The sequence below is a fragment of the Psammomys obesus genome, unplaced genomic scaffold, assembly GCF_907164565.1.
Source record: "Psammomys obesus unplaced genomic scaffold, mPsaObe1.curated_primary_1811, whole genome shotgun sequence".
Taxonomy (NCBI): Eukaryota; Metazoa; Chordata; class Mammalia; order Rodentia; family Muridae; genus Psammomys; species Psammomys obesus.
Window position 1 is genome coordinate 3,556,511 of NW_026596234.1, and position 24,071 is coordinate 3,580,581.

General features: G+C 49.3%; 1 protein-coding gene across 3 annotated transcripts in view; it reads right to left on the reverse strand.

Annotated features, from left to right (window-relative positions):
• Phactr3 (phosphatase and actin regulator 3) overlaps positions 1–24,071 on the reverse strand; it is a 210,951-nt gene that overhangs the window by 162,417 nt on the left and 24,463 nt on the right. The window contains exon 1 of one of the 3 annotated variants that reach the window (XM_055596277.1): positions 9,290–9,298. The exons of the other annotated variants lie outside the window; for them this stretch is intronic. The gene's annotated coding sequence lies outside the window, so the exon portion shown is untranslated. Of the gene's footprint in view, positions 1–9,289; positions 9,299–24,071 lie in introns of those variants that run through there. 3 annotated transcript variants of the gene reach the window in all.

Here is a 24,071-nt window from a genome sequence, read left to right on the forward strand (position 1 = left end):
TAGATAGATAGATAGATAGATAGATAGATAGATAGATAGATAGATAGATAGACAGATACATACATACATACATACATAAATACATACATACATACATACATAGATGATAGATTTCCTTATGCCCTGTTGATATCATTTTCTGGAGGATCTAAAATAAACCCATATTTGCATATTTTATCTCCCTATACATAAACATACATAAATAACTATACTATGTATACGTAACTATGTATATAATATGAAATTATATTATGTTATATAACTACATCTTCTCAGGCACACACACATGAAGAAAGGGAAACCTACAAACTTGGTCAGGAGACCTTACCCTGCTGGTCCACTTTGGTAAATTTTTAGAATCAAGCACTTGATGTCCAAAGACACACTGACGATGGTTTTACAACAGTCAGTGGATTGCTGGCATCCTCCTCACAGCTCAGCGCACCCATCTAACCTCCTCAGTCTGTGCCACCTTCCTCAGAGAGGCAGGTAGCAGTGACACACAGTGATCTCTCCAGAGACATGGCATGTGCTCTCAAGGCCGCCTTCCCTGCCCCCGGCTGGACATGGTCACCTTGGCAGTTTGTATTTGCTGCTCAGTTCTGTCATTTCACTTGTCATTCCTGTTCTCATCTCTGCCATCCACAGCACTTGAGTCAAGAAACACACTGGCAGGCGTCAGGTTTTGAAGAATGCAAACTGAAAGCTGACATTATTAAAGAGTCAGGCAGCTTCCGGTGGAAACTCAGATCTTCAAATGCTACAGGAAACGGCGGCCTGGAGTGCTTGTGTCTGCTGGATCACAGGTAGCTGGGCCACAGAGCATTCTGTCTAAGCTGAGACAGCACCCTGGAAGTCTCTGAAGTCTTTCTATAACTATAACTATATATATGTATGTATATTTACACACACACATATATATATAAAAAGAGACCTAGCATATATGCAAATATGTGTTTAAATTAGACTCTCCAGAACAATGTAACCAACAGGAAATGGAGAAGCCTGTCTATCTGCCTCTCCCAGCATGTGTTCTCTGTCCTTCTTCTAAGCCCAGCTCATATCCAGACAGGCTCCTTAGGGAAGTCTTTCCACACCATCTCCCTGTCAGCCCTGTGTGCACACGTCCTAACCATGAAAGAGACAGCCAGCTCCGTGGCATCACCAGTACAGTGAGGACAGTCACAGCATCTATGGCTGTGATGCATGGAGTCTGAAGCAGGTGCTAAGCATTCCCACACATCCAGCCTTGATATTCCCGACCACCAAGGCTCAGAACCTTTCCCGACATCGCTCAGCTTAGGAAGGGCCTCCTGCAAAATGCCTCATCCACATGACCCAAGGACCAGGATGCTGGGGCCTCATGAACTCTCCAGCACTCCAGAGCTACAACCAAGAAGGGAGCATCATGGCAGGGTTTGCAAGTTCAGTTCTTTTCCCCATTCTCATGGAGATTATGGGAAAAAAAAAGAAAACAATTTTAAAGAAATTGAATTCCAGCACAGCCTATCTCAGCAAAAAGAAATGTAAGTGTGAGATGGAAACTGAGATGAGAAAAGGAGTCTCTGCTACACCCCCATTGCGTGTCAGGAGCCTTCCATACAAACACATCATCCCCGTCTGTCCTCAGGACTCATGGTGAAGAATGAGGCCAGAGAGAGGCAGCAATTTGTTCAAAGACACACAGCCAGATTCTTCTGGAGGTAAGACACAACCTAAACCTAAAGCTAGCCTTGTGGACACTCTCCACAGGCCACCTAGAAGAGACCCGGATTGGGAAGGCAATGTTCATGTTGCCAGACATCACCGGAAGCCAACTTGTCTCTTAGAATTCCTGGGACAGCACACCGGTATGGGGCACCTGAGCCAAAGCAGAGATGGTGGAACACGCAAAGTTCTTCTGCCAGGAGCTCCTGCTTCCCAGAGCTGATGCCAACAAAACTGGGGACCCCATGGGTAATGCCTTCACCTCAGACAGGGCGATGATTTCCCTTCAAGTATCTGTCCTTCCAGCCACCTGGCCATCATTATCTTCCTTCCAGAAGCCTGGTCCATAACACTTCCTTGTAGATTTGTATAATTCTACACACTCATCTATCCTTCCATCATCTATCCCCTACTATTAACATGTACCTCCCTGCCATCCATCTATCCATCCATCAGTAGGACCACCTACCCATCAATATATCTACTTGCCTGTTTACCACCCATCTACCAGTCCACCTACTACCTGTCCATCCACAGAAACTTATTCATCTGTCTGTATATTTACCTATTCATCCCCTCTCCACCCATAGGACCACCTAACTGCATACCTACCTAGCTATCATAGGACCCTCTATCTGTATCTCTACCTAGTCATCCAACACCTATCTATCCCATCAATACATCTATTTGTCCATCAACCACCTGTCTACCCATAGACCATACACGTGTCCATCCCCTGCCCACTGAACTTCCCATAGTGATCCTTAGGGCCTCGCTGTGTATGTGGTCCTTGTCTAGAGAATAGGCTGAGTGCTGTCCTTGTCCTCACAAGGCTTCGGCTGTGTCCATATACCCAATCTTGCACTACTCAGCATCTAAATCATAATTTGATGACAGTTTAGAAAGCATCGCAGAAGCGCCTTCGATGTGCTAAAGGCTCGGCGCAGAGATCGCCACCTGGTTGGTAGAAAGTTGATTTCAAGAAGCCCAGGCAGAAGAACTATAGCACTAAGCTGGGTCCTAGAAGTGACAGCCTGGATTCACCCCTGGGATCTGAACTTTGCTACTTTGTTCCTGGGTTTGTGGCTTCAGGTTCCGTGCAAGGTCTCTGTGTCTTTATGACCAAATCAGATAATATAACTGGGATCTGGGATATATGCAAAGAACTCAGAGAGGGGGAAAAATGGAAGATTCCCCATGTCTGGAGGATATTGCAGCCCCAAATAAACACAGTAGGCACTCTCCTTGACCCGTCACTGACCTGCCTTCTAGCAACTTCTCCAACCATGACAAGAATACCAGGGGACTGGTCATGGGGAAGCAATAGCCCCTCTCCATGCTCTATGTCAGTTTTTACTGTAGCATGCCTAGTTTTAAGGATCATTTTAAACCTCTCTAACTTGGGTCCAATGGGTGGGACAGTCAAGATCAATGACTCGATAGATAGATAGATAGATAGATAGATAGATAGATAGATAGACAGATGTTCATGTGTGTTTACTTTGTCTGCAGGTGGAGGCCAAAGGTTGAGGTCGGATGCTATCCTCCATCACTTTGCCACCTTATTGTTTTGAAATGGGGTTTCTCCCCAAACATGTAGCCTGAGAGTCAACAAGGCCAGCTGGCCAACAAGTGCTAGTGATGTGCTGGTGACAGTCTTTCACACAGGTTGCTGGGATTGAACTCAGGGCCTCAAGCTTGCGCAGCAGATCCTTTGCCACTGAGCCATCACCCCAGTCATTGCCTCTTCCTGATTAAAGGTGATTCCTAGGAGCAAGGTGTCCTTCATGGATATGAGTTTCTGTGGAGAATTTAATCCAAAGTATGTTTTATCAGCCGTGGACTTGGAACAAGCGATGTCCTCGCCCACCACCTGTGTAATTCCGTGGAAGGGGAGGCACAGATAGACCGGAGTGAAGATCCCCGAAGGACACTCTCACAGGCTGATGTGTCTGTCGCAACAGAAAGGCCAGACCGGGCCGCAAGGAAAGGGCCTCGTCTGGAACTGTCATCCGGATTGAGCAGGTCAACACTGCAGTGAAATGTCATGTCTCAGGCCCCACAGGCCCTGAGTCTTGCTCTGACATGGGACAAGTGTGACGAACTGGAGGGAGGAAGACAGAAGGAGTTTGAAGTCTGAGCTGCTGCTGGCGTGTGTGTGTGTGTGTGTGTGTGTGTGTGTGTCTGTGTGTGTGTGTGTCTGTGTGTGTGTGTGTGTCTGTCTGTGGTACACACATGCACACATGAATGTGGAGGCCAAAGCACAGCCTTAGCTGTGGTTCCTCAGGTACCGCCCCCTTCTTTTACTGGCAACAGGGTTCCACTGACTTGGCTCTCTCCAAGTAGCCTCGGCTGGCTGGCCAGCAAGCTTCATGCCATCTACCTGTCTCTGCCTCCCCAGAATTGGGATCAGCAATGATGCCACCACACCTGGCTTTTAGTATCAAACTTGGGTCCTCAGGTTTGTACAGCAAGGACTTAACTGCCTGAGCCATCTTTCCAGCCCTGGAATGGATTTTGAAGCCTAGGATACCTCTGCTTGGATCATTCTAACATGTTATTGGCCACCTTGGACCAAGTCTACTTGTGAAATAATAGCTTTGGCTGTCTCCAGCCCCCTGGGAAGGAACGGCTTCAGTGCTACAATGTTGCAGAATGTGGAAACATACCCGGTCATCTTCCAACAAGATGAATAACAGCTAGCTCAGGCAGCCACTGTGTCCCCCACACTTTGCATCAGCTCTGCTTGCTTTCCACCATCCTGCCAACAATCACTGCTGATGGTCCAGACAGCAGTCACCATTTATCAGGCATCGACCAAGCACAGGAGTCACGCCAGGCCCCACATCTCCGTTTACCTCTAAAGCCTTCCCACGAGGTAAGAGCCTCGCTTACCTCAGCATGTAGGAGCTGAGTTCCCTGTAGGTCCGGGGGAACAGACCATTGCCCACCCCACCCCCACTCCATCCCCCCAGGCAGCAGTCAGGACCCTCCTCCATTGCACCTGTCGCTGACCAGAACTTGAACTTCCATGGCAAATGTGTGTTAGGGCTTGAATGTCAGAATCCCGCCATGCCCGTGTGTCTGAACACCTCGGCCCCAGCAGGTGGAACTGTTTTGGGGGGGGGGGTTTAAGATCTTTGGGACATGGCGCCTAGTAACAAGCTTTTAGAGGTAGGGTCTGAGGGTTAGTTACAGCCAGCTCTGCTTCCTGTCCACTCCAGAAGTTCCTACGGCTATGGACCAAGCTGCTCTGACCTCCATGCCTTCCCAGTGGTGATGGACTCTATCCCAGAGCCAGGAACTTTAAACAAAACTCCTAGAAGTTGCCTCTAGCTGGCGTTTTGTCACAGTAGTGAGAGAAGTACCTGATACACACGCCCTGTTCAGATCTAATCTAATCTATGCCTGAGTATACCGAGGACTTGGGGATACTCAGCCTCCTCCTGTATAGAGGAGGAAACACCCGGCCCCACTGGTGCCTGTGAGGAGGAAACCAACCCTGCAGAACGTGTGAGACGCCTCCTGAAAAAGGCTGGGAAGATGGCTCAGTCAGTAAGTGTTTGCTGTGAGAACCTCGGGACCCAGGTTCGGAACCACCCTCTCTCCCACATATAAAGCCAGGTGCGCTGATCTGCATGCTGGGGAGATGGAAAATGCCAGAGGTTTTCTGGCCGCCACACCAACTAAGTCAGGAAGCATTTAGGATCCAGGAAGAGACGCTGTGTTAAAATAAGGTGCTGAGATATGGGATAAGATTCTTGATATTACCTCTGGCTTTCACATTCATATGCATACCCTCTCACACATGTATGATGCACACACACAGACACATACATGCACACACTCAGTATGCAGAGACATATTCATAGACACACACACACAGAGAGAGAGAGAGAGAGAGAGAGAGAAGCAAGGTGTTAGGCACAATCAGCAGTGACCTCTTAAGAAAATATTTTATTCTTAAAAAACCAAAGATGCAAACATAGAGAGGTAAGTTTGCACCAGCAAACTGGCCAAAGAACGGAGAGAGGAGGCAGCAGTGAATGCTGAAAAGAATCTCGGTCTCCTCTTTCACCGGAACATGCGTCGCCTTCGGTTCCTTTGGAGGGACCTCAGGTCTAAACTCTGAAATGTTGAACAGCTCAAAGATGCTGAGAACCCTGCATCCACCCACTGGAACGCCACATGCGTGCTGCGTTTCTCATCCTGTGGATGCAGTGGAGGTCACAACCCGCTGGACCCTGCCCCTCCCTCTCCTGCGTGTGTGTGTAAGTCGAGTGACACCAAGTGTGCAGGCCAGAATGCTCTCGTGGCTTGATCCCTCCCTCTTCGATCTGGTCGCTGAGGCTTTTTAGTCACACTTTTTCATGTACTTCACACACAAAAGTTCAAGTTGAATTTTTATATAAGTGTCTGTTTAGGGACAAGAATATCCCTCAACCTAGAGAGCCTGCCTCGAAGGCCAGATGCCCTAAGCTTAAGAATCGGGACTGGATGAGACCACCTGTAGTCTCGGTACTTGGGAAGTGGAGGCAGGAGAATTAGAAACTCAAGGCCATCCTCAGCTACAGAGGGGAGTTCAAGACCAGAGTGTACTAAACAACTCCCTGGGTCTGAAATGTGTGCGTGCAATGAAAAGATGCGACGGGGAGGGGAGCATCCTTCCTCTCTATATCAGTCATACTTGGCACCACCCTCCCCCCTGGCACACCAAGGACTCTAGCATAATGATGAAGGCACACAGCTCTACAACTCAGCCTTCTGAGAGCTGCACTCCCTGGTGTGGTGGCCATGAGCCACGGGGAGGCTGTCTGGCTACAAACTAAGGTAGCTGAATAAAGTTCTGCTCTGCAGGCAAGTACATGAGCCTCATCTCAAAGGGTCTGCTGACCTAGAAGATTTCTGTCATCATACAACAACGTCCTATTGGATGTCCTCCTGGAATGAGGCCTCTGACAGTGAGCAAAGCAAGAGAGGGCATCTCCAGAGCGTAAGTAAGGTGGGAATTTTGAGTTCAGTGGGCTGTGATTTTCCCTTGTAAAGGCTCAGAGAACAGATGCGTTAAACAGCTCTTTGAAAGTACTCAGCTCTGCCATTAAAACATGGAAGTAACAGATGCAACACAGGACGAGTGGTGAAACAGAACCTAGGCCAGCACTTGCCACTTCCTTGAGTGCTGGGGTGTCCATCACTATCACTGGCCAACACTGCTGACCTTGGGACAGTACACTTAGCCTGAGCTAGGAACCATACTTAAGGGCCTCCCCTTCCAGTTGTGATCTTATCTCCACAGTCACCCAACTTGACAAACACTGTGACTACTCTCTTTTATTGCACTGGCTGTCATAGCTCATACCTCTAATCCCTGCACTGGGGGTGGGGGATGGCGAGGTAAGAGGACTGCCACGGCTTGAGGCTAGCCTGGGCTACAAAGTGAGTTTCCAGCTAGCCAGGGCTGCATAATGAAAGCCCATCTTAAAAAAAAAAAGAAAAGAAAGGGAAGGAAGATGGGGAGAAAAGAAGAAAGGCAAAATCAACCAAAGGGCTGGAGACAACTCAGGAAATTAAGAACACTTGCTGTTCTTCCAAAGGATGTGAGTTTGGTTCCCAGCACCCACATTGGTTGGCTCACAACTGCCTGTAACTCCAGCTCCAAAATATCTAACACCTCTCCTGGCTTTTATGAAAAATAATACCAAAAAATTACAATTACAAAACAAAAAAACAAACAAACAAAAAAAAAACAAAACAAAAAAAAACGAGTGAGGGAGGGTGAGATTTGCACTGAGGGCAGCCCACAGTTGTCAGCACAACATACATTCTTTCCAAGAATGAAAATGAGCACTGGTTCTGGTAATGAGAGCATGCAAATGTGTTGCATTCTTGCATGGGCTTCACACACTCGGGGTTCACCTGTGTATTTCACAGGTCATAGAAAGAAACTACAAGAGCTCTGAACTGAATAGCTATGGAACACAAAGAACATTTGTATATAAGCCCAGCAGAAAGATCAAGATTAGACTTTTTTTTTTCAGTAACAGCATACATCTGAGCAGTGGGAGTGAAGAAAATATGCTGTTGAAAATTCGAAGTGATAGATAATGGTATTGGGAAAATATCAGCAAGTCTGTGACATCTTTGCTTCTGTAAAGACCTCTGTCTGTGTGTTCTGAATAATTGATCACACTATCCATTAACCTCCACACAATGGCCACCCAGAAACCACACTGTAAAGCCACAGGAAGTAATAAATTGTGGGCATGGGTCCTTCATTGTAAAAATTAAATGAATCATTAGCAGCTCCTAAGAATATCTTCTTCACTGACTGACAGAACCCTCCGGGACACACGATCGCAGGTGTCATGAAAGCGTCCAACAGGAAGCCCTCCCTGTGACCAGAGCTGTGATGGTGTCACCTAAAGTCAGAGAGTTTCCTTCCTTGGCTGCAGTGTCCCCTTCACAGGTGATAACCCCCATGTCCTTCTACAAATATTACACAAAGCCTTTCGGAAGTTTCATCTAGGGGACACCCCAAAACTGGTGGGGTCTTCCTGGGACTGAGTATGTGCTTGCAGGAGGAGGATGAGGCATGGAAAAGCAGGAGGTGTTTGGATTCTATCCCGAAGGCTGCCATCGGCTCTGTGATCTGAAAAGAACAGTTTCATTCCTGTAAGTACCTACAGGATCAGGAAATGAACAGAACCCCAATTCCATGAATGTGAGTATAAAGAAAGACATGCCCAGGGCACATCTGATTGGTGAATCAGTTAATACGGAAACCCACATAATGCATCAGAAAATGGATCGTAAGTGTCTCCCTGCTGGGCTTTCTTTTCGTGGCCATGTCTTGTTACTATCCTGTTGCTGTGATAAAATATCCTGACAAAACCAACTTAAGGGACAAACTGTTTGTGTTAGCTCACAGTTGATGGTTGGACCATCCCTTGTGCTGGGAAGCCCAGGCTGCAAGAGCTTGAATCAGCAGGCCGCGTCAGCACACTCATGGATCCATCCATACTTAGGAAGCAGAGACCCAGTTCAATGGCTTCCAGGGAAAGAGAAAACAACCACCTTCCAAAGGTTCTCTCTAATGCTCCGGAAGGAACTCTCCCAGTCACGTGCCCACCACTTAAGAAGCAACCACACAGCAGAGGCAGACAGTGGAGGACAGACAGTCAGTTCCACACCATGGACACAGGTGGGGCGTGTTGTCTCACACAGAGACACTGAGGAGTGGGGGTGGGCAGGCCCTCTTCCACCTCTGGACACTCCCCTAGTCACTGTGGGAAGCTGTGTCGAGGGCTGTGGCTTCTATATGATTACAGCGACTTTGTAAGAAAAGCTCAGGGAATGTTGGGCTTTCTGGAAAGCTTTCTTGCCAGCAAACTGCCTGTACTTGGGAGGCCTAGATAGGAAGATTGTCAGTCTGGGGTCAGCCATAGCTATGAAGCAAGACCCTGTCTCAAAAGATATATCATTCTACGTACATACATACTTTGATACATATATACATATATGCATACATATAATGCCTTGCAGCTAGCTGCTATTCCTCTTCATCTCAGCGTCCCTGTCTTACCTCCACAGCCTCCAGGCTCCACATTTGAAGAATGGCTGTGGAGAATCTTCCTGAGCACATGCATCCATCGGCAGGTCTCAGAGCCAATGGGAAGCCAAAGGAAATGAACTGATCCTCTTACCCACTTTGTGGGTCTTTGTATCCGTGTTGCATTTGCCAAAGAGAGCAAGACTAAGAACAGGGCCGCTTTCTCCCACAGCTCCAGCCAGGCTCCTGCACGTGGCTGCCCGGAGCCCTGCTCCCAAGCAAAAGCTCCTTTCACATGCCGGCTCTTGGAAGCTCGCTTTCTGTGAAATGCCTAATTTTCTGTTCCCTCCGTTGCTTGCTATTCCACAGTGTCCCCGGCCTGCTCAACGGCAAGCCTTGTCCACAAGAAACACAAAGCTGCCTTTGCGTAAGAGCCAAGAGCAAGGACGAGGAGAGCCGCAGCTGAGGGGATCTCTCGCCTCACCACTCTGACTGGCCCTATTCTTCCCCAGTGCACTGGGAGTCACCCTGCCAGGGAGTAGGCACAGCTCGGAACTCCCAAGGGCCTTGTGCCTGGCAAGTGGAGAGGGAAAATAAATCTTGGAGAGAAGGAATAGGAAGGCAAACACAATCTCGAGAGAACAGTGTTCTGAAGTGATCCTCGAGTTTTAAACTTCTAAACTAAAACCTCACGAGGTAGGGACTTCGCTGCCACTTGGGGCAAGATGCTGAGTGGGATGCTAAAAATGGGATTCATCAAAGGATAGGCTGATCAATGGATAACAGAACTCATAGGTGATACATTGTAGACATACGTGATAGATAGATTGCTTTATAGATGATAAATAGAAGATAAATGATAGATAATAAATAGATAGATTATAGGTAGGCAGGTAAATAGATAATAGGTAGACAGATAGATGATAGTTGATGGATAGATAGATAGATGATAGGTAGATAAATAGATGATAGATGAATGATAGTGTATAGATAGATAAATACAAACATATATGCATAGATGGTGGATGCATGGATGATTAATAGATGCACAGATGACAGATAAGGCACATTCAAGATAGACATATGATGAGTAGACAGATAAATTATAAATAATAGATAGCAGATAGATCTCTGTGGATTCTATAGAGGTAGATAGCAGGCAGGTATTCAGGTAGAGACATGATTGATAGGTAGATAATAGGTAGTAGATAGGTGATGATATAGATGACTAGATACATATTGACAAACATGTATACATAGACAATATATAGATGATAGACACATAACTGATGAATAGGTAGGTAGATAAATAGATGATAGAGATAGACAGATAAAACAGAGGATAAACAATCAAACTATTATTTGACTGAATCCTCTAAGAATTCATTTATTAAAAACTTGAGCATGATTTCCCCATGGGCAGAGTTAAGAAACAAGGAACATGGGAAAGAACCATGTCCTGAGGGCACAGCCTCACAAAGCACCGGCCTGTTACTGGCTTCATGGGCTGTCAGGGAGCACCTCCGCTAGAGAGCGAACTTTCTCTGGCACACATCACCATCACCATCATGGTGACCACGGCAGGCCCTGGCCATGCCGGAATGCAGCAGACAGCCCTCACCGGAGGCTGAGCAGGTTGCAGCACCAGGCTGCAGGCAGCTTTATCCAACATCACAACCTGTCAGGTGTAGTCACAGACGTTGCTAGGATATCTTCCAAATTCTACAGGTCAGAGCATGCTCACAGAGAAAGCCTTCGGGACCCATGGGAGGAGGCCTGCACACCGAATCTGGGGCAAATCTGACAAGGTGAGAAGTCAGAGCTGAGCAGTGAGCAGGCCAAAGGTTACCAGAGGAGAAGCGGGGTGAGGGGGGTCAGGGCCTGTGTTGCTCAGAGTTCTCATTTTAGCAGCAGATTTGGGCAAGGGCTATGAATAGAATGTGGAGCTCAAGCCAGAGTAGAATTAACTGGGATATTCCAGTTCCTGCAAGTGCCTCTCAGAAAGCATGTCAAACAGGAAAACAGGACGAGGATTAACTCCAGGCTGATGTCACACCTCCCAAACCAGGAGCCAATCCTAGATTCTCCAGAGTGCAAAAACCAGGAACCAGCCTCAAGTCAACTGAGGCCTCCACAGAGCTGGTTGGTGTCGTGTGCCTAGAGTGAGATGGCACAGCCACAGACTAGGCAGAACTCGCAAAGAACACGGAGAGGAGCCTGCTGCACAGCTCGGGCCTCCACAGACAGGGAGCAGATGAGAAACTAAAACTGAAGTTCTGGGTTGCAGCTCATTCTAAATGTCCCATCAGCCATCGCCCACAACCAAAGGGTCATATGGAAGCTCCGAGAGGAAGGCCCCTACAAGGAGACAGCTGAATGCCTGCTGGCATCTGGAGGGGAGCCTGCAGAGAGAAAGGCGTGCACGAGCTGAAAAGCCAGAGTGCAGTGTGAGCCTCTGCTTGTAGCCACAAGCCACTCATGGCTGAGAGGGTGGGGTGGGGGTGGCGAGAGACACAAAGACGAAAGCTTAATCAGGAATAGGGAAGCAGCTTGAGATACAAGTGGATTCTCTTCTGTCTTTACAGTATTTCTGTAAAACTAAAACTATCTAAGAGTTAAAAGATAAAAGAAAAGAAAAACAAAACCCCACTACTCTGTTATATCAGGTTGAGTTAGAGGCTCCCAAGGCAGCCACAAGCATTGGGGTGTGTGTTCCTGGGTGGGGCCAGTGGGCAGGACCTGGACTCTTGAAGGGCAGAGCTGTGCTAGGGTATCTATCTGTACCCAAGTTATTGGCAGGGATTCCTGCAGAGCTCTGAGGCCACAGATGACATGGGCTATGTCTAGGCCCTGATGCACAGTTGACACACAGTTCCCAGTTCAGGATGAAAGCAGGGGTTCAGTCGTGTCTCAGCTCAGCCCCTGTCCCTGGGATATCCAAGAGACATCGCGTGCAGCCAGGTGGGGGAACGGATGGCTCCCCACAGCCCCTCACATCACCTTCATCAGTTCCACACCCCGCACCTGTTCTCCTCATAGAATGGCGGGCCGTGAGATGGAACAAGTGGGGGCAAACTCAGAAAGCGCAAGAGACCGTCTGCAGGCACAGAACCAATGTGGAGGAGCCCTCAAAGGCCACGTTCTGGACAGCACGCTGGGTACATCAGTGGCAGCAAAGGATAAAATGGCAGGAGTTGGCTGTAAACAGAAGTTAGTGAGTGTGGGGAACATAGGAATGCCACCCTGAGTCACAGTTATAAAATAAATGCCTGGAGCTTGAGGTCTGCATCTGAAGTGGGGAGGGAGCCCTGTAGGAGACAAAGCCCTCAACCTGTGGGATCTTCCATCCCCACCCCCCAAGTAGACCGTGCAAGGCTCCAGGTAAACTGTAGGACATCTTGCTGATGCGCCCCCTCAAGGGACTGATGACTGGGCAGAGAGGGGCTGACGCACAGATGTCAGAGGCACCACAGTTCAGTCTGTGGCCTCCTCCAAATCCTAACTAGAACATTAGGAGAAAGACAGAAACAAAACAAAACAACAACAAAAACCTCAGCTAAGATGTGAAGATCAGTTACCAGGTCTGTGGGGCTTAAAGAAACAACACCCTATGTGTGCTACCAGGACTGGGCCAGCAGCCTGGGCAAGAGCACATGGGCAGCTGTTCTGCAGCCTGACCCTGTAACCCCAAGCTTTCTGTCACGCCCCTCCCCCATTAGTTCCCACCACTATAGAACCTGCGCTTAGAACCTGCGGACAGAAGCCTGGGCTCCTGAGACTGGGAATTCTTAGGCCTTCCAGGCTGAAGCCAAAGTCACAGTCTGCTTTCTCAGTGGGAACCTGGGGAGTGTCTGTGTCCACATTCACTCGGAGCTTGGGTCAAAACCCAGTTGTTTATGGCCTTGTTCTCTGTCAACAGCCAACAGGAGCCAGGCTAAGCAACAGAGGTCACAAGTATTTCTTGTCCCACACAGGCCCCTCCCACCTTGAAGCCACTGTCCCTGGCCCAAGCCAGGCTCCAATCTCAGGCTCATGAAGAGCGTTGTGTCTTTTGAAGGGCTCATCTGCTAAGGTTGATCCCACTGAGGGCAGTCACACTTTCTGGGGGTTAAATGTCCCCATGTCACACAGCCCAGTCATAGTGGCAGCACTGTTACTAGCCCCTCCACACACACAAGGAAAGGAACTGGGCAAGACATAGGTCACCAAAGGTCTCTCCCTCCTGGCGGGAGAAGCATCGCCAATACTCAGTGTGGCCCAGCTGCTACACATCACAGCCCCACATCCCAAGAGGAGAACTTTATCCAAAATCTAAGTCCAGGCTTCCAAAGCACACCTCATGCCAGTGTGTCCAAATGGCACACAGATGCCCCAGGAGGCATGCAGGAGCTCTTCTGTTCTTCTTAGCAAGCCAGGGTCACAGTTCTCTCACAGGCATGTCAGGAAATGCGAGTCAGACATTCTGCCCAGTGAGCTCCAGGCCATCTACGCCTCACTCGGTGGCTACCCCAGAAGCCCTGACTAGGGGAAGGTCTTGGAAATATGTGGGTAGGACTCAGCCTGTCAGGAGTGCACCTGCAGTGCACAGATGTACCTCTCTCCAGTTTCCCATGTTCTCCCTCAGAGGAGACTGTCCCTTCCACCAAGAAGGCCCTGTCTGGCGGGGCCCTGGCTTCTCTCTCCCCGCCACACTGTGTGTTCTCCAATTTGATGTTCCAATGACTCTGATATCCTAAGCTCCCTCCTGCACAGGGCTCTTGTAAGTGCTCTTCTCTTGGCTCAACGTGTTTCTCTTTTCCTCTCCTCTTAACACTGGTTCTCTAACCTGCCTTTTGCTCTTGCTCAAGTGATCTCCCCAATCCTGCAACCTCCTCTAGCTTGCAGAGCATGCTAACCCTTGCTGGCCCTTGCTGGTCCGTGCTGACCCCTGCTGTCCCTTGCCAGCTTTTGCTGGCCCTTGCTAGCCCCTGCTGGCCCTTGATGGCCCTGTGCTTCCTTGAGTGGCAGAAGGGCAGTCCTCCCCCAGCTTGATGGTACAGCCAAGCACCTGTGCCAAGCCCACCCCCTCTAGCCCACTCACTGCATGAAGGTGTGGCTATGGGTTTGCTCACTGCACATGCCCCATGCCTGAGGCATGCTGCCAACTGTAATTGGCTCACAGTGTGCTGGGAGGGAGGGAGAAGAGCAGGGACCACACCTGCAGTGATCCAGGCAGGACTGCCTCCGTCTGTATCTGCCTCTTTCTTCCTCCCAGACTCTCAATGCCGAAAGAAGCTACCGAGTCCTGTCTTTAAGAAGCGCTGGCACCTGAAATGTCACCCATGAAATGTTAGCAGAGATCATAGATGCTGAAGGAAAAAAGCCCTCATCTTCCTGTCAAAGGGTCACCGGGCGAGATGAAGCTACCAGCTCAAAGCCATAGCCAGGAGAGCAGCAGAGAGGGAAAGACAGACAGCCAGAAGAAAGGGCACAGACTCCCCCAGGAGAACAGCTGCTCTGTGCACATCCTGTTGGAACAAACTGGGATCTGCTCATTTTTAAAAGCCACACAGAGACTAATTATCCATAAATGTGCAGGCCTGTTTTAGCAATACATGTGAGTGCTAAGCCTTGTTCAGAGCCCCTCTGCCAGTTTTGCCAGCTCCAGGAATTTCCAGCAGGGTAAGAGCACTTAACCTCAGGTCACGATGAGGTCGGTGGCTTAACCTCCCCAAATCCTCTCCACCTCTTTGCTTTTCTTTGTCACCTGTGAACGGAGATAAGAACTAGCCACTAGACAAATGCCCCAGGCTGCACATTTAGTGCAGACACAGACCATTGAGCAAGAACAAGGTAGCTGCGAGGCTGAAGATGGAGCTTAGAGCCGCATAAACCCTTAGATAAAGGAGGCGAGAACATGCCAGAATGTAGGAGAGACTCAGGAGAACATTAGAGACGATCCAGTCAGAATGTCCACACCACTTAGAATAATTATCTAAGGGGCCAGATTAATCACATTAACTTCCTAAGGTTGACAAAGAGGATACCGGCCCCACCCACCCACCTAACAGCCTGCCAGGCCAGGCCAGCTGAAGCATGGGGCAGCCTGCTTACCTGGACCTGGTATGTGTCAGCAGGCATGCCCAACCACTCCCCTCCCCATGGAGACCAAGGAGAGAGAGCAGAAACTCACGCCAAAGCTGCAACTTCGTATGAAAACAGATCAGGTGCTATAAGGACTCTGGGAAAATGGGCCATCACTCTGTGCAAGAGACCCCGTGCACGCACTCTTTCCAGAGCCCAGCACCAACCTCAGAACCCGAGGGACTCATGGTTAATGAGGCCAGTCTCAGCCTGGGGCCTCAGCTGCCCTGTGAATCATCTTCTGACCTTGGTGTTCTCATTTTCCTAGGAAATGCCTTGAAGGAGGAGTCCCCTGTGAACCCACAATGCTCCAGGCTGTGCAAAGAAGAGCTGAAAATTCCTTGGGGGGGGGTGGCTAGATTTTCCTTGGCAGCAGTGAGCCATCCCAGCATCCAATGGAGACTGGGGCATCTGGAAGCTTTGGGAGTGTGGTGGATCACAGCTTTCCTCTGTCACACACCAGGGTACACAGGAGACACTCCAGGCCCGCAGTGGGAGCTCCTCCTTGGAGACAAGAGAAGCTGCAGCTGAGCCACGGGCTGGGCCGGGTTCCAGGCACGGTGCTCAAGAAACAAACTGCCCTTCTAAGTTGGCCCTACGTTAAGTAACCCTCACTGTGCATGTGGGGAAAGCCAAAACCCAGAGAGGTCATATGGGCCTGATGTCATCACACTGTGAGCACACTGTGACCAGACGTTCTGACCCCAGAGTCCATGTTCCTACCCATGTCCTCAGGGCATGGTCAGCTGACCGCCTCACATCAAGCTGCTCCCAATCAGAGATGGCGGGAGACCCCCAGATGAACCTGACTCAGGGAGGCAGGTTGGCACAATGGGGGCTTGTTGGAGGCCTGCTGGCAGCACTGGCCAGACTAAACAGCAAATCCTATGATCATCAAAGGAGTACAGTAGACAATCCTCTCTTGGCCTGAAGCTGGCCTGTGTGTTGGCTCCAATACAACCTAAAGGAACAAATGCTATCATTGACCCTGAAAGGCCCCACCTGATTTCTACCCCTTCCCAAGACAGACATAGCTGGGCTGGACCACAGGCCTGAGATGTGTAAGAGACACATGGAGAACAGCCACAGCTGAACCCAACCAAGATCCCCCAGCCAAGCAGCTTGCAGACGCCCCAGGACTGGAAGTGTGCTGCTGCAGGCCACTGGACCACGAGGTACATCTGTAAGCCTGAATCGCTGCAGAGAACGACAGACACAATCCCAAAGAGGGCAGACTAGAGTGTCTAGCACGCACCACATACGTAGCTCATTATTTGGCCTGTGAACACTCCAGACAGACAGAGAAGCCCAGGGCTGTGCAGCCCTCTTCGTATCACCCTACTCTCCACGCATATTCCAGTGTATAAATATCAGCTCACAGAGAAGCAACCATCAAAGGACCGTGGACCAGTGTGATAACTGATGACAACGTCTGCGTCATGCCAGCGCCTCATCACCTGTGTCTCCCAGGCAAGACCTTCAGAATCTTTCTATATTGCAATTATCTGCCACTATGACACTAGTAATATTTTAAGCCTGTCTCCCTTTTTTATTAAAATACATCTGATTTTAAAACTATCCAGTCCTCCCTGGGTATCCTATAGGCATTGATCTAGAACCACAACCCAGCAGTGTTTAAATGCCTGACATCAAACGGTGTTGGTCTGTCCTTGAGCCCATCTGTCTTCCTGGGTCCTTTAAGTTATCCCTAGAGGACGTATGATGCTAAATACACTGGAAATGCTATGTTAATTGTTGCTGAGTCATGTTTCTGAGAGAATAGTGAGAATTTTAAAAGTTTGTGCGGGGGCCAGGAAGATGGACCAGGGAATGAGGACACACCCTGACCACCTGAGTTGGAGCTCAGTGTCCCACAAGGTAGGAGAGCCAACACCAAGGAGCTTTCCTCTGACCTCCACAGATGTGCACACACACTTATACCCGCACACATACCCACAAACATACCCTCCCATATGTCACATCACATCACAGTACATAAAAGATGGCTCCCTAAGTACTGTGCCTGCTGAGCAAGTGTAAGGACCTGGGTTCAGATCCACCCACATAAAGGGGCTGTCTGCATTGATAGCCTTAGTGCATCTCACCAGACAAACAACCCGTAAGTGCTGGGCTCGGTGACTAACCCTTCTCAAAAAGATATGGAGGGAAGCCGTTCAGAAAGGCATCCCATGCTGACCTCTGGCCTCCACACACAAACATGCACAGCACACACAGTCTGTAAAAGCTGAGGCTATCGCTGTCTGCGGAGTGTTTGCCAGAGACCCTGGGTTCCATCCAAAACAGCGGGAAGGGAAAAGTTACACATGGTCAGGATGGATGACCTGTCTCTGGTGCTTCTGAGCTAGCATTTGATTGAATGCACAGGTGCAGAAACTACAGATCCGGGTAGGAGCCCTCTCTACAGAGAAGCCACAATCCCTGTCCACACAGGGAACATAAGCGAAGAATAAACGCTGTGGGCAGTGCAGGCAGAGCCTCGGAGCAGTCCTGAGGCTGCAAGCACACCAGGAAGACCCGAGGGAAGGCCAGCAGCTCACGTAGTCTGAGGAATGCATTAACCCCAGCATCAGCACCTCGGAAGCTGGAGCTCCCCTCCAAAGAGAAGCAAGAAGACATTCCTGGCCTCTCTTCCGACTTTCATCCTCCAGAAGTTTTTAAATCTGCTCGTGGATACAAACGTTCAAAAAAGAACACAAGAAATGAAATAATGATAATAATAATTCATAGTAATAACAGCAACATGGTTCATTAGTAAAAGTAGTGAGATAGGCAGGTGTTTGGACAACTTTTGAAAAGTGTCCTGTTCAAAACACTTGCATAATAATGCAAAAAGTGTATTTCTCCAGGGGTAAAGATTCGGCTTCTACTCTCTCTCTCCATTTCTTAGGAGAGTCATTATGCATCTGGGAACTCACCACGGTCAGCGTCAACTGATGTGCCCATTAGGTGGAGGGTTGCCAGGCTACATACCCAAACACTGTGTGTTAACAAGCAAGAACTTAAGCCACAGCCATCGAAGCTGGGACCTTCTACAACTCTGTACAAGGATGACTGATTCTCTGCTGTCAACCGCCTGACTTCCAGTGGATAAAAATCCTGTCCCGGTGGCCATTCTAGTTAAATGAAGTGGGGAATGGAAAAGGGCAGGCACCCTTGTGCTTAAAGGACGGCAGATGGGTGTGCCTCTGTGCTGGCACTCCATCTGAAGGGGCTGGCTTCCCGGTGAGGAGCAGGCCCTGGCAGACAGCGTCATAGGTGAAGCGCTTATCTTATGAGTGCAAGGACCTGTGTTCCATCCCCAGAACCAGGCGTGGAGTGCACACTTAACCCCAGCACTGGGGAGGGGCAGACAGGAAGACCCCTGGTACTTATTAGCCAACAAGACTATTCATTGAGCTCCAGGTAGGTAACAGGCCTTATTTCTTAAAAACAAAACAAAATCAAGGTGGATGCCTTCTGAGGAAGGACATCTGGTTGACCTCTGACCTACACAACCACACACATCCGCTCAACACACACACAGACACACACACACACACACACACACACAGAGAGAGAGAGAGAGAGAGAGAGAGATTCAATGGAGCAGACAAGGTGGATGGGGCATCAAGCTCGTGGATTCAGATTCTTTATACAACTTCCTCAAGCCAGTCCCCCCCCTTGTTTTCCAAAGGGAGATCACATTCTAAGGAATGACAGGACAGCTTTTTCAGCAAATATTTATATAACAGGACTTCAGTGTCCTCAGGAACACAGTCTTCTGAGACCACGTCACCTATGTAAGTGATCACCGCCCGAGGTTGCCACATAGTGCCTGACTGTGTATGTGGCCACAGGTGGGTTAGCCCCTGACTCTCCGAGGCACAAACGAAGGGAGTTCGGTTGTCCCTCGTGCCCCCAGAAATGACAGCAAGCTCATTTTCCTTCCGCCACTGGTCACTTAGACAGGACTCTGCCAGATAATGACCTCCTCTGTCTTGTACCCTGGATAAATACCACTAAATGAAATTTAGATGTGCATAGGCCTCGTTCATACAGCCTGGTCCAAGCTTAGAAATAAACATAAAATGTAAGAATGGTGTCTTGTTTTTAATTTGAGGTGACGGGGACTTAGACCTTAGCTGAGTAGTTAAATGCCCCACAGTCAGTCCCACTGACTATGTACCTGTTTGTTTCTTTTTTTCTTTGCAGTGCTGAGAATCAAACCTAGGCTCTCATAAGTGCTAGGCATGTGCTCTACCACACCCTCAACCCTACATCTGATCCTGTTGTGAGCACCACCATATCATTCTACCACTGAACTCGAAACAAACAAAAACTACACTTCCCAGCATCCTTTTCATCTGGGAGCGTCCATTCAATACCCTTTCTGGCCAAGATGGTGTACAAGAATGGATGTAACCTGCAGGGCTCCAAAGAAAGCCAAGTCATGCCCAGCATTTGACAGCTTATTCCTTTCACTGACCCCTTCATCTACCCAGAAAGTGCATTGGTGTCTGGAGGTAAGTCATCTTGTAGCCAGGACACATTACGATGGGCTGAAGAAATGGCTCAGTGCTAAAGAGCACTGTCTGCTCTTCCAAAGGACTCAGGTTCAATTCACGGCACCCACATGGCAGCTCACAACTGTCTGTAACTTCACAGATCTGACATCTTTACACTAATGTATATAAAATATAAGTAAATAAATCATTTTTTTAAATGTCACAGAGCCATCCTCCTGTCTCAGGATAGCCCCTGATCTGATTTATTAAAGCCACCATGTCACGGCAAGTCTTAACTTGTTAATTTGCTAATATTAAAAATCACATCTTCCGTAAACATCTGGATTTACAGAGACAGCTCTTGAGACAGGCTGTCTACTGAGCCACAGCCTCACTGGTGGCACCTCTGAAACAAGCTTCCTTCCTGACTCCGGAGCGCTGTAGACACTGCAGTTGGGACATTGGATGAAATGAGTTGTAGGGTATGGGATGAGAATCTTTTCAATGTCAAGAATAATGGGCCTGAAATTCTCTCACACACTTGGTTAGAAGCAAGCTTCCTTTATTCTTGTGGCATTTCCACCTCTGCACCCAGGGGCAGGAGGAATGACCCCAGGGCATCCCAGCCTGCACATGCTCACCTTCTTCCAGGCTTAAGGCTTCAGCCTGCACGGACACCTTCCTTGCATCTCCTAGCAGTCCCTTCCCCAGAAGTGTCACAGTACACTTGCAAAGAAAACAAGCTCATCACAGCAAAACAGCCAGCAAGGACACGTCGGATCCCACTCACAGATGACCAGTACGCCGGCCCATGGCTGTTGGGACAGAAGATAAGGCGGAGACTTGAGGGGGGTCCTGGCCATAAGCTGGGATGCAGAAGAAAGCAAGTAAAGTTCCCGCAGTGGGGAGCAGGGGCAGGTGGATGGCCCAGTAAAGGCAGAGCGGTGGGGGCAAGGCCTTTGGAGTCAATGTCTGGGGTCCTCTGTCTATGCATTATGTGGCTTTGACATATGGAGAACCAGAATCCAGAAGGGAATCTGGTCCTCCTCAACCATCTTGTCATCATTAACTGAGATAAGCCCTTGACGCTGAAGGACAGTGTCCCCAACACCCTGACAGAGCCAGGCACCAGGGTGCCTGGTGTGGACCACACATTGTCCATCCCAGACTCCCACCTTCCTCCTCACTTGCTCACAGCTTCCCTGGACTCGTTAGTGGCAGATGGGATCATTCCAGGAGATGATGGGATGTGGGGAAGCCTAATAGCTATGTCCCCAAATGTCCTCCCTGTGGACTAGCAGAATTCTCCAATCCTAGATGTAGGATAGTAAGTCACCATTACACCTTCTCTTCAGTGCTGAGGGCAGAACCTGAGGCCCTAGGCATACTTGACAGGCATTCTCCCACTGAGTTGTTTCTCCAGCCTTTCAATTTTTAATTTTAATTGTAAGACAATGTCTAAGTTGCCCAGGTTGGCTTTAATGGAAGACCAAAGAGGGGTAAGAAGCCCTTCAGCATGACCGATTAAGACCACCAAAGCACACTGGTCATCTGCCAATCAACCCTGGGGAGTCCAGAGAGAAAAAATACATAGGCCCTTCCTTTAGAGAGCCTCCAGGCCAGAGTACCACTGTTCAGCAAACACTAGAACATTCTAGATCCGCAGTTTCCAACCTGGAGACCAAACACTTGAAAAGTGGGTGACGCATGTGGGGAAATGCAATTGTCATTTTAACTTACTGTGTTTCATTTGCATTGAAGATGCCACCTGTAGCTAGGGGCTACAGTGATGGTCAGACCACAAGATGTCCATCAAATGGATAGCAATCAAAGGAGGAAGACAGGGCTATGTGATCAAGAAGGTATTAGACAGGAAGGGAGCCACGCTCTGACATATCGGCATCTAACATGCTAGTACTGATCAGCCACGACCAGTACCTGCAGTACTGCTCGTGGCCATTGGCTTCTGTGTGGCAGACAGGGAACAGGGATCGCAGACGTGTTCAATAGCGTTCAACCACACCTCCATAATCAGCAGAAAACACTGCAAGTTTTTAAACTCTGTTTTTGTAAAGCGTGTAGTTTTTATTTTTAATAACCCTAAAGAAACTGACAAAGTAATTACTGCATAGTTCTGTTGCTAATTAAAACATCTAGACGCTCTGCAAGGGGCCAGAGGGAGATTCCACAGAACTCGGGGACTCCGGAGGAAGAGAACACTTGAGGAATGTAAATAGAAAGAGCCATAATCCAGGAAGGCTGCAGTGCTCTGTGCCCTGCACTACCTCCAGGTAGAGGACCCCACTGACGGTCGGGGGTGGGATAAGGGAGCGCCCAAAACCAACAGGCATGTCACAGGACTTGCTCCTCCACAGAGTAAATGAGAGTGAGAAGAGAAGATGAAAGCCAAGGTTGAGGCTGTCCCAGGGGTGGGGAGGGAGACTAGGCCTGGAGTAGGAAGCCATGCAGCAAGTGAGTTCCAGGAGGCCAGAGGCAGCTGGACACAGAGCCGAGCCGTGGGAGAAGATGTCAAGACCCGCAGTCCCATGACAGAAGTGTGGCAGGTAGAACACTACAGCCAGCTGGAGCTTCTGCTGAGCTGTAGGAGGAAGGGGCCATGGAGAAAGCAGGCACCACAGCCCAAAGTCTACAGGGGCGAGTCACTACACCTGTCTGAAGCTCTGGAGGAGAGAGACACCTAATGTCTTCCTTCTTCTCTGAACCACAAGGCAAAGGTAACTGATCCCTGAGAAAGCAGCTGTCTGTAGGCTCCTCCTGGCCCCTCACAAACCACCCACACCAGTTGATAAGGATAAGGGTCAGGGAGTCACTCAGTACCCTATAATGTACAGGATGGCCCTGCCACATAGAGAGATTGTGACCAACAATGACATGATCACTGAGCTGAAAGGACCAGGTCAGAGGTCCTGCCTAGTTTTACAATGGCCCCTCCAAGGCGAAACCTGGATGGAAGTCCATCTGAGGCCCTGTGGAAACCCTTCAAAAAGCACAAAAAGTGGCTGTTGGCTGATGTGCAGTCCTGAGATCTGGAGCCCAAGGACATAAGCTAAGAGAGGAGGAAGGAGAGACAGAGAGCCACACAAAGAAAGGCAAACACACCAGGAGGAGGAAAGACTCCATATGGAGAAGGCCACAGAGGGAAATGTCAAGACAAGATAGAGCAGAGACTGGCCAGGCACCTGACAGCCCAGGAGAGAAAGCCAAATCCCCCTCACTCCCCAGGGAACTCTGAGCTCCTCGGGAGAAAGAGAAGCATGTGGAAACACGTCATGACTTGTTGCAGGTTTCCCTGGAAGAAAACTTCACCGCGCTTTGGGTGCAGAGTACAATTTATAAAGAGGACCCTCCAAGGTGCACATGGAGCCATGAAAGGAGCTGAGGCATTGACACACAGGAGGACCAACTTAGAGGAAATAACTTCAGCCCTGCAGTCCGGTCCACACTGGAGATGGGCAAGTTGAGAAACTCTATGCACAAGGATGCCACACAGACGTGCCCAGTGCAATCGAGGAACCGCAAGTTACCACAAGATCCCCTTCGTCACCCTTTGTGCGAAGGAAAATGCAATCGTGACCGAGGGACCTGGGGTCTTGGCAAGATTTGGGCCACTGGGTACTGTCACAGTCTGTGCAAGCAGCAGCTCCTGTAAGAAGTGTAAATTGGCATAGCGAGCGGGAGGTGCAATGTCATTAAGATAACAAATGTGGATGCCTGTGACCCAGACATCCCCGGAGCCGGCACCCGCCCATCATATGAGCACATAGCCTGTGTTCAGGCTATCACCACTACTGTGTTGCTCAAGACGGGCAGACACTGGACACAGCACTGAAGAGCACACACCCTAGACTGCCACTGCATGACTGCTCAAAGGAAGGAGGCTACCGGAAAATGCCGTCCTCCAAGTATAGCCGCTGTCATCTCCACCCTGCGTGCTGGGACTGCCTGCAAAAGACCCCTGAGGTCAGGCGTGTTGACTGTGGAGGTTCCCTTACAGAAGGAGGGGTGAAAGGACTACCGAACCCCCACCTGAGATCCCAGCCCCTTCTCCCTTCACCTCCCTGCTAATCACATATAATTCTGCCCTAGATTCTTGTGGTTTTGTGCTCCTGGGCAGGGCTCGATTATATGAGACCATGGAAGGCAGGCAAGGAACTCCACTCACACTA